The sequence below is a fragment of the Pseudophryne corroboree genome, chromosome 1, assembly GCF_028390025.1.
Source record: "Pseudophryne corroboree isolate aPseCor3 chromosome 1, aPseCor3.hap2, whole genome shotgun sequence".
Classification (NCBI taxonomy): domain Eukaryota; kingdom Metazoa; phylum Chordata; class Amphibia; order Anura; family Myobatrachidae; genus Pseudophryne; species Pseudophryne corroboree.
Window position 1 is genome coordinate 1,006,871,806 of NC_086444.1, and position 10,000 is coordinate 1,006,881,805.

At 35.3% G+C, this 10,000-nt stretch overlaps 6 non-coding genes across 6 annotated transcripts; all 6 read right to left on the bottom strand.

The window, feature by feature from the left end:
- Positions 1–2,151: 2,151 nt before the first annotated feature.
- Positions 2,152–2,223, bottom strand: TRNAC-GCA (transfer RNA cysteine (anticodon GCA)). The gene has a single exon. It is a non-coding gene; the product is annotated as a tRNA-Cys (tRNA).
- A 1,583-nt stretch (positions 2,224–3,806) lies between these two features.
- On the bottom strand, positions 3,807–3,878 carry TRNAC-GCA (transfer RNA cysteine (anticodon GCA)). The gene has a single exon. It is a non-coding gene; the product is annotated as a tRNA-Cys (tRNA).
- A 1,583-nt stretch (positions 3,879–5,461) lies between these two features.
- Positions 5,462–5,533, bottom strand: TRNAC-GCA (transfer RNA cysteine (anticodon GCA)). The gene has a single exon. It is a non-coding gene; the product is annotated as a tRNA-Cys (tRNA).
- A 1,583-nt stretch (positions 5,534–7,116) lies between these two features.
- TRNAC-GCA (transfer RNA cysteine (anticodon GCA)) lies at positions 7,117–7,188 on the bottom strand. The gene has a single exon. It is a non-coding gene; the product is annotated as a tRNA-Cys (tRNA).
- A 1,583-nt stretch (positions 7,189–8,771) lies between these two features.
- On the bottom strand, positions 8,772–8,843 carry TRNAC-GCA (transfer RNA cysteine (anticodon GCA)). Its single transcript has one exon. It is a non-coding gene; the product is annotated as a tRNA-Cys (tRNA).
- A 755-nt stretch (positions 8,844–9,598) lies between these two features.
- On the bottom strand, positions 9,599–9,670 carry TRNAC-GCA (transfer RNA cysteine (anticodon GCA)). The gene has a single exon. It is a non-coding gene; the product is annotated as a tRNA-Cys (tRNA).
- Positions 9,671–10,000: the final 330 nt, after the last annotated feature.

Sequence of the window (10,000 nt, forward strand, 5' to 3'; positions counted from 1 at the left end):
GTTTTATGGAAGCAAAACTGATCAAAAATACAAATTGTTACCAAACCAATATTAATAATTTCTGAAAACTATTTTATCATGTTACATTTTTGCTAATAAAATAAAATATTTAAATTTTGGGTCAGTGGGCTCAGATGTTCTGATTGCATGTATGCCTTATGGACTAATTGCAAAATCAGTCGGAGTTGAAAACATGGCTGTACCAAATAATTTTGAATTCTGCCATGTTAATGCCCAATACTCCCTTATTTATCAAAGTTAGTTAGGAATAAAGCATTCATCCTTCATGTACAGTTATTTTATGCTGTATAATTCTCTATCAAAAGTAGCTGTAAAAACCTGCCACTGATACTGTACTTTCCTGAGGTAAGGTATTAAGTTGAAATGTCAACATTTTTTGTTGCCTGACTGCCACTTGAGTATGTTTTTACATTACTTGAGTCCCAAATAAGGTATAGACTGCAAAGGGACGCTATACATTAAAAGCAAATTATAGGGGCACCTGGATTTGAACCAGGGACCTCTTGACATGCACTCGAATGCTCAACAACTGATTTATACCCCCTGGTCTTTCTAACTATAAGACCATACACATTGCAGCCTTGATGTAAAGGTTACTGTACTGTATTTCTTGTCCTGCAGGAGGTGAAGATGAGTCTGTTTCTTTATGGTAAAGGTTTGGAGTTATTAGTCAGGGCATAAATAGAGAGTTTACATACTGTAGGTATAATCTGTGAGCATGTTTAAAAAGAAACTTTGATCATCCTAAAGCTCCACTATTGTTCGTGCTAGTCAGAGTAGTATATATTGAAATCCAGTTGTGACATTGTTTTATGGAAGCCAAAGAGAACTAAAATACAAATTGTCACTAAACCAATATTAATAATTTCTGAAAACTAACTGATTGAGATACATTTTGGCAATAAAATCAAATATTTGATTTTTAGGTCAGTGGGCTCAGATGTTCGGAATGCATGTATGCCTTATGGACTAATTGCAAAATCAGTATGAGTTCAAAACATGGCTGCACCAAAAAAATTGTAATTCTGCCATGTTAAGGCCCAATACTCCCTTATTTATCAAAGTTAGTTAGGAATAAAGCATTCATCCTTCATGTATAGTGATTTTATCCTGTATAATTATCTATCAAATTAGCAGTCAAAACCTGCCACTGATACTGTACTTTCCTGAGGTAAAGTATTAAGTTGAAATGTCAACATTTTTTGTTGCCTGACTGCCACTTGAGTATGTTTTTACATTACTTGAGTCCCAAATGAGGTATAGACTGCAAAGGGACGCTATACATAAAAAGCAAATTATAGGGGCACCTGGATTTGAACCAGGGACCTCTCGACATGCATTCGAATGCTCAACAACTGATTTATACCCCCTGGTCTTTCTAACTATAAGACCATACACATTGCAGCCTTGATGTAAAGGTTACTGTACTGTATTTCTTGTCCTGCAGGAGGTGAAGATGAGTCTGTTTCTTTATGGTAAAGGTTTGGAGTTATTAGTCAGGGCATAAATAGAGAGTTTACATACTGTAGGTATAATCTGTGAGCATGTTTAAAAAGAAACTTTGATCATCCTAAAGCTCCACTATTGTTCGTGCTAGTCAGAGTAGTATATATTGAAATCCAGTTGTGACATTGTTTTATGGAAGCCAAAGAGAACTAAAATACAAATTGTCACTAAACCAATATTAATAATTTCTGAAAACTAACTGATTGAGATACATTTTGGCAATAAAATCAAATATTTGATTTTTAGGTCAGTGGGCTCAGATGTTCGGAATGCATGTATGCCTTATGGACTAATTGCAAAATCAGTATGAGTTCAAAACATGGCTGCACCAAAAAAATTGTAATTCTGCCATGTTAATGCCCAATACTCCCTTATTTATCAAAGTTAGTTAGGAATAAAGCATTCATCCTTCATGTATAGTGATTTTATCCTGTATAATTCTCTATCAAATTAGCAGTCAAAACCTGCCACTGATACTGTACTTTCCTGAGGTAAAGTATTAAGTTGACATTTCAACATTTTTTGTTGCCTGACTGCCACTTGAGTATGTTTTTACATTACTTGAGTCCCAAACGAGGTATAGACTGCAAAGTGATGCTATACATTAAATTAAAAGTAAGTAATAGGGGGCAACCGGATTTGAACCAGGGACCTCTCAATCTGCAGTCGAATGCTCTACCACTGAGATATACCCCCTGCTCTTTCTCACTATAAGCACATACACATTGCAGCCTTGATGTAAAGGTTACTGTACTGTATTTCTTGTCCTGCAGGAGGTGAAGATGAGTCTGTTTCTTTATGGTAATGCTTTGGAGTTATTAGTCAGGGCATAAATAGAGAGTTCACATACTGCAGGTATAATCTGTGAGCATGCTCAAAAAGAAACTTTGATCATCCTAAAGTTCAACTATAGTTAGTGCTAGTCAGAGTAGGATTTATTGAAATCCAGTTGTGACATTGTTTTATGGAAGCAAAACTGATCTAAAATACAAATTGTTACCAAACCAATATTAATAATTTCTGAAAACTATTTTATCATGGTACATTTTTGCTAATAAAATAAAATATTTGAATTTTGGGTCAGTGGGCTCAGATGTTCTGAATGCATGTATGCCTTATGGACTAATTGCAAAATCAGTCTGAGTTGAAAACATGGCTGTACCAAATAATTTTGAATTTTGCCATGTTAATGCCCAATACTCCCTTATTTATCAAAGTTAGTTAGGAATAAAGCATTCATCCTTCATGTACAGTTATTTTATGCTGTATAATTCTCTATCAAAAGTAGCTGTAAAAACCTGCCACTGATACTGTACTTTCCTGAGGTAAAGTATTAAGTTGAAATGTCAACATTTTTTGTTGCCTGACTGCCACTTGAGTATGTTTTTACATTACTTGAGTCCCAAACAAGGTATAGACTGTAAAGGGACGCTATACATTAAAAGCAAATTATAGGGGCACCTGGATTTGAACCAGGGACCTCTCGACATGCACTCGAATGCTCAACAACTGATTTATACCCCCTGGTCTTTCTAACTATAAGACCATACACATTGCAGCCTTGATGTAAAGGTTACTGTACTGTATTTCTTGTCCTGCAGGAGGTGAAGATGAGTCTGTTTCTTTATGGTAAAGGTTTGGAGTTATTAGTCAGGGCATAAATAGAGAGTTTACATACTGTAGGTATAATCTGTGAGCATGTTTAAAAAGAAACTTTGATCATCCTAAAGCTCCACTATTGTTCGTGCTAGTCAGAGTAGTATATATTAAAATCCAGTTGTGACATTGTTTTATGGAAGCCAAAGAGAACTAAAATACAAATTGTCACTAAACCAATATTAATAATTTCTGAAAACTAACTGATTGAGATACATTTTGGCAATAAAATCAAATATTTGATTTTTAGGTCAGTGGGCTCAGATGTTCTGAATGCATGTATGCCTTATGGACTAATTGCAAAATCAGTATGAGTTCAAAACATGGCTGCACCAAAAAAATTGTAATTCTGCCATGTTAATGCCCAATACTCCCTTATTTATCAAAGTTAGTTAGGAATAAAGCATTCATCCTTCATGTATAGTGATTTTATCCTGTATAATTCTCTATCAAATTAGCAGTCAAAACCTGCCACTGATACTGTACTTTCCTGAGGTAAAGTATTAAGTTGACATTTCAACATTTTTTGTTGCCTGACTGCCACTTGAGTATGTTTTAACATTACTTGAGTCCCAAACGAGGTATAGACTGCAAAGTGATGCTATACATTAAAAGCAAGTAATAGGGGGCACCTGGATTTGAACCACGGACCTCTCGATCTGCAGTCGAATGCTCTACCACTGAGCTATACCCCCTGCTCTTTCTCACTATAAGCACATACACATTGCATCCTTGATGTAAAGGTTACTGTACTGTATTTCTTGTCCTGCAGGAGGTGAAGATGAGTCTGTTTCTTTATGGTAACGCTTTGGAGTTATTAGTCAGGGCATAAATAGAGAGTTCACATACTGCAGGTATAATCTGTGAGCATGCTCAAAAAGAAACTTTGATCATCCTAAAGTTCCACTATAGTTAGTGCTAGTCAGAGTAGGATTTATTGAAATCCAGTTGTGACATTGTTTTATGGAAGCAAAACTGATCTAAAATACAAATTGTTACCAAATCAATATTAATAATTTCTGAAAACTATTTTATCATGGTACATTTTTGCTAATAAAATAAAATATTTGAATTTTGGGTCAGTGGGCTCAGATGTTCTGAATGCATGTATGCCTTATGGACTAATTGCAAAATCAGTCGGAGTTGAAAACATGGCTGTACCAAATAATTTTGAATTCTGCCATGTTAATGCCCAATACTTCCTTATTTATCAAAGTTAGTTAGGAATAAAGCATTCATCCTTCATGTACAGTTATTTTATGCTGTATAATTCTCTATCAAAAGTAGCTGTAAAAACCTGCCACTGATACTGTACTTTCCTGAGGTAAAGTATTAAGTTGAAATGTCAACATTTTTTGTTCCCTGACTGCCACTTGAGTATGTTTTTACATTACTTGAGTCCCAAATGAGGTATAGACTGCAAAGGGACGCTATACATAAAAAGCAAATTATAGGGGCACCTGGATTTGAACAAGGGACCTCTCGACATGCACTCGAATGCTCAACAACTGATTTATACCCCCTGGTCTTTCTCACTATAAGACCATACACATTGCAGCCTTGATGTAAATGTTACTGTACTGTATTTCTTGTCCTGCAGGAGGTGAAGATGAGTCTGTTTCTTTATGGTAAAGGTTTGGAGTTATTAGTCAGGGCATAAATAGAGAGTTTACATACTGTAGGTATAATCTGTGAGCATGTTTAAAAAGAAACTTTGATCATCCTAAAGCTCCACTATTGTTCGTGCTAGTCAGAGTAGTATATATTGAAATCCAGTTGTGACATTGTTTTATGGAAGCCGAAGAGAACTAAAATACAAATTGTCACTAAACCAATATTAATAATTTTTGAAAACTAACTGATTGAGATACATTTTGGCAATAAAATCAAATATTTGATTTTTAGGTTAGTGGGCTCAGATGATCGGAATGCATGTATGCCTTATGGACTAATTGCAAAATCAGTATGAGTTCAAAACATGGCTGCACCAAAAAAATTGTAATTCTGCCATGTTAATGCCCAATACTCCCTTATTTATCAAAGTTAGTTAGGAATAAAGCATTCATCCTTCATGTATAGTGATTTTATCCTGTATAATTCTCTATCAAATTAGCAGTCAAAACCTGCCACTGATACTGTACTTTCCTGAGGTAAAGTATTAAGTTGACATTTCAACATTTTTTGTTGCCTGACTGCCACTTGAGTATGTTTTTACATTACTTGAGTCCCAAACGAGGTATAGACTGCAAAGTGATGCTATACATTAAAAGTAAGTAATAGGGGGCACCTGGATTTGAACCAGGGACTTTTCGATCTGCAGTCGAATGCTCTACCACTGAGCTATACCCCCTGCTCTTTCTCACTATAAGCACATACACATTGCAGCCTTGATGTAAAGGTTACTGTACTGTATTTCTTGTCCTGCAGGAGGTGAAGATGAGTCTATTTCTTTATGGTAACGCTTTGGAGTTATTAGTCAGGGCATAAATATAGAGTTCACATACTGCAGGTATAATCTGTGAGCATGCTCAAAAAGAAACTTTGATCATCCTAAAGTTCCACTATAGTTAGTGCTAGTCAGAGTAGGATTTATTGAAATCCAGTTGTGACATTGTTTTATGGAAGCAAAACTGATCTAAAATACAAATTGTTACCAAACCAATATTAATAATTTCTGAAAACTATTTTATCATGGTACATTTTTGCTAATAAAATAAAATATTTGAATTTTGGGTCAGTGGGCTCAGATGTTCTGAATGCATGTATGCCTTATGGACTAATTGCAAAATCAGTCTGAGTTGAAAACATGGCTGTACCAAATAATTTTGAATTTTGCCATGTTAATGCCCAATACTCCCTTATTTATCAAAGTTATTTAGGAATAAAGCATTCATCCTTCATGTACAGTTATTTTATGCTGTATAATTCTCTATCAAAAGTAGCTGTAAAAACCTTCCACTGATACTGTACTTTCCTGAGGTAAAGTATTAAGTTGAAATGTCAACATTTTTTGTTCCCTGACTGCCACTTGAGTATGTTTTTACATTACTTGAGTCCCAAATGAGGTATAGACTGCAAAGGGACGCTATACATAAAAAGCAAATTATAGGGGCACCTGGAGTTGAACAAGGGACCTCTCGACATGCACTCGAATGCTCAACAACTGATTTATACCCCCTGGTCTTTCTCACTATAAGACCATACACATTGCAGCCTTGATGTAAATGTTACTGTACTGTATTTCTTGTCCTGCAGGAGGTGAAGATGAGTCTGTTTCTTTATGGTAAAGGTTTGGAGTTATTAGTCAGGGCATAAATAGAGAGTTTACATACTGTAGGTATAATCTGTGAGCATGTTTAAAAAGAAACTTTGATCATCCTAAAGCTCCACTATTGTTCGTGCTAGTCAGAGTAGTATATATTGAAATCCAGTTGTGACATTGTTTTATGGAAGCCGAAGAGAACTAAAATACAAATTGTCACTAAACCAATATTAATAATTTTTGAAAACTAACTGATTGAGATACATTTTGGCAATAAAATCAAATATTTGATTTTTAGGTTAGTGGGCTCAGATGATCGGAATGCATGTATGCCTTATGGACTAATTGCAAAATCAGTATGAGTTCAAAACATGGCTGCACCAAAAAAATTGTAATTCTGCCATGTTAATGCCCAATACTCCCTTATTTATCAAAGTTAGTTAGGAATAAAGCATTCATCCTTCATGTATAGTGATTTTATCCTGTATAATTCTCTATCAAATTAGCAGTCAAAACCTGCCACTGATACTGTACTTTCCTGAGGTAAAGTATTAAGTTGACATTTCAACATTTTTTGTTGCCTGACTGCCACTTGAGTATGTTTTTACATTACTTGAGTCCCAAACGAGGTATAGACTGCAAAGTGATGCTATACATTAAAAGTAAGTAATAGGGGGCACCTGGATTTGAACCAGGGACTTTTCGATCTGCAGTCGAATGCTCTACCACTGAGCTATACCCCCTGCTCTTTCTCACTATAAGCACATACACATTGCAGCCTTGATGTAAAGGTTACTGTACTGTATTTCTTGTCCTGCAGGAGGTGAAGATGAGTCTATTTCTTTATGGTAACGCTTTGGAGTTATTAGTCAGGGCATAAATATAGAGTTCACATACTGCAGGTATAATCTGTGAGCATGCTCAAAAAGAAACTTTGATCATCCTAAAGTTCCACTATAGTTAGTGCTAGTCAGAGTAGGATTTATTGAAATCCAGTTGTAACATTGTTTTATGGAAGCAAAACTGATCTAAAATACAAATTGTTACCAAACCAATATTAATAATTTCTGAAAACTATTTTATCATGGTACATTTTTGCTAATAAAATAAAATATTTGAATTTTGGGTCAGTGGGCTCAGATGTTCTGAATGCATGTATGCCTTATGGACTAATTGCAAAATCAGTCGGAGTTGAAAACATGGCTGTACCAAATAATTTTGAATTCTGCCATGTTAATGCCCAATACTCCCTTATTTATCAAAGTTAGTTAGGAATAAAGCATTCATCCTTCATGTACAGTTATTTTATGCTGTATAATTCTCTATCAAAAGTAGCTGTAAAAACCTGCCACTGATACTGTACTTTCCTGAGGTAAAGTATTAAGTTGAAATGTCAACATTTTTTGTTGCCTGACTGCCACTTGAGTATGTTTTTACATTACGTGAGTCCCAAACAAGGTATAGACTGCAAAGGGACGCTATACATTAAAAGCAAATTATAGGGGCACCTGGATTTGAACCAGGGACCTCTCGACATGCACTCGAATGCTCAACAACTGATTTATACCCCCTGGTCTTTCTAACTATAAGACCATACACATTGCAGCCTTGATGTAAAGGTTACTGTACTGTATTTCTTGTCCTGCAGGAGGTGAAGATGAGTCTGTTTCTTTATGGTAAAGGTTTGGAGTTATTAGTCAGGGCATAAATAGAGAGTTTACATACTGTAGGTATAATCTGTGAGCATGTTTAAAAGAAACCTTGATCATCCTAAAGCTCAACTATTGTTCGTGCTAGTCAGAGTATTATATATTGAAATCCAGTTGTGACATTGTTTTATGGAAGCCAAAGAGAACTAAAATACAAATTGTCACTAAACCAATATTAATAATTTCTGAAAACTAACTGATTGAGATACATTTTGGCAATAAAATCAAATATTTGATTTTTAGGTCAGTGGGCTCAGATGTTCGGAATGCATGTATGCCTTATGGACTAATTGCAAAATCAGTATGAGTTCAAAACATGGCTGCACCAAAAAAATTGTAATTCTGCCATGTTAATGCCCAATACTCCCTTATTTATCAAAGTTAGTTAGGAATAAAGCATTCATCCTTCATGTACAGTTATTTTATGCTGTATAATTCTCTATCAAAAGTAGCTGTAAAAACCTGCCACTGATACTGTACTTTCCTGAGGTAAAGAATTAAGTTGAAATGTCAACATTTTTTGTTGCCTGACTGCCACTTGAGTATGTTTTTACATTACTTGAGTCCCAAACGAGGTATAGACTGCAAAGTGATGCTATACATTAAAAGTAAGTAATAGGGGGCACCCGGATTTGAACCAGGGACCTCTCGATCTGCAGTCGAATGCTCTACCACTGAGCTATACCCCCTGCTTTTTCTCACTGTAAGCACATACACATTGCAGCCTTGATGTAAAGGTTACTGTACTGTATTTCTTGTCCTGCAGGAGGTGAAGATGAGTCTGTTTCTTTATGGTAACGCTTTGGAGTTATTAGTCAGGGCATAAATAGAGAGTTCACATACTGCAGGTATAATCTGTGAGCATGCTCAAAAAGAAACTTTGATCATCCTAAAGTTCCACTATAGTTAGTGCTAGTCAGAGTAGGATTTATTGAAATCCAGTAGTGACATTGTTTTATGGAAGCAAAACTGATCTAAAATACAAATTGTTACCAAACCAATATTAATAATTTCTGGAAACTATTTTATCATGGTACATTTTTGCTAATAAAATAAAATATTTGAATTTGGGTCAGTGGGCTCAGATGTTCTGAATGCATGTATGCCTTATAGACTAATTGCAAAATCAGTCGGAGTTGAAAACATGGCTGTACCAAATAATTTTGAATTCTGCCATGTTAATGCCCAATACTCCCTTATTTATCAAAGTTAGTTAGGAATAAAGCATTCATCCTTCATGTATAGTGATTTTATCCTGTATAATTCTCTATCAAATTAGCATTCAAAACCTGCCACTGATACTGTACTTTCCTGAGGTAAAGTATTAAGTTGACATTTCAACATTTTTTGTTGCCTGACTGCCACTTGAGTATGTTTTTACATTACTTGAGTCCCAAACGAGGTATAGACTGCAAAGTGATGCTATACATTAAAAGCAAGTAATAGGGGGCACCTGGATTTGAACCAGGGACCTCTCGAACTGCAGTCGAATGCTCTACCACTGAGCTGTACCCCCTGCTCTTTCTCACTATAAGCACATACACATTGCAGCCTTGATGTAAAGGTTACTGTACTGTATTTCTTGTCCTGCAGGAGGTGAAGATGAGTCTGTTTCTTTATGGTAAAGGTTTGGAGTTATTAGTCAGGGCATAAATAGAGAGTTCACATACTGCAGGTATTATCTGTGAGCATGCTAAAAAAGAATCTTTGATCATCCTAAAGTTCCACTATAGTTAGTGCTAGTCAGAGTAGGATTTATTGAAATCCAGTAGTGACATTGTTTTATGGAAGCAAAACTGAATTAAAATACAAATTGTTACCAAACCAATATTAATAATTTCTGAAA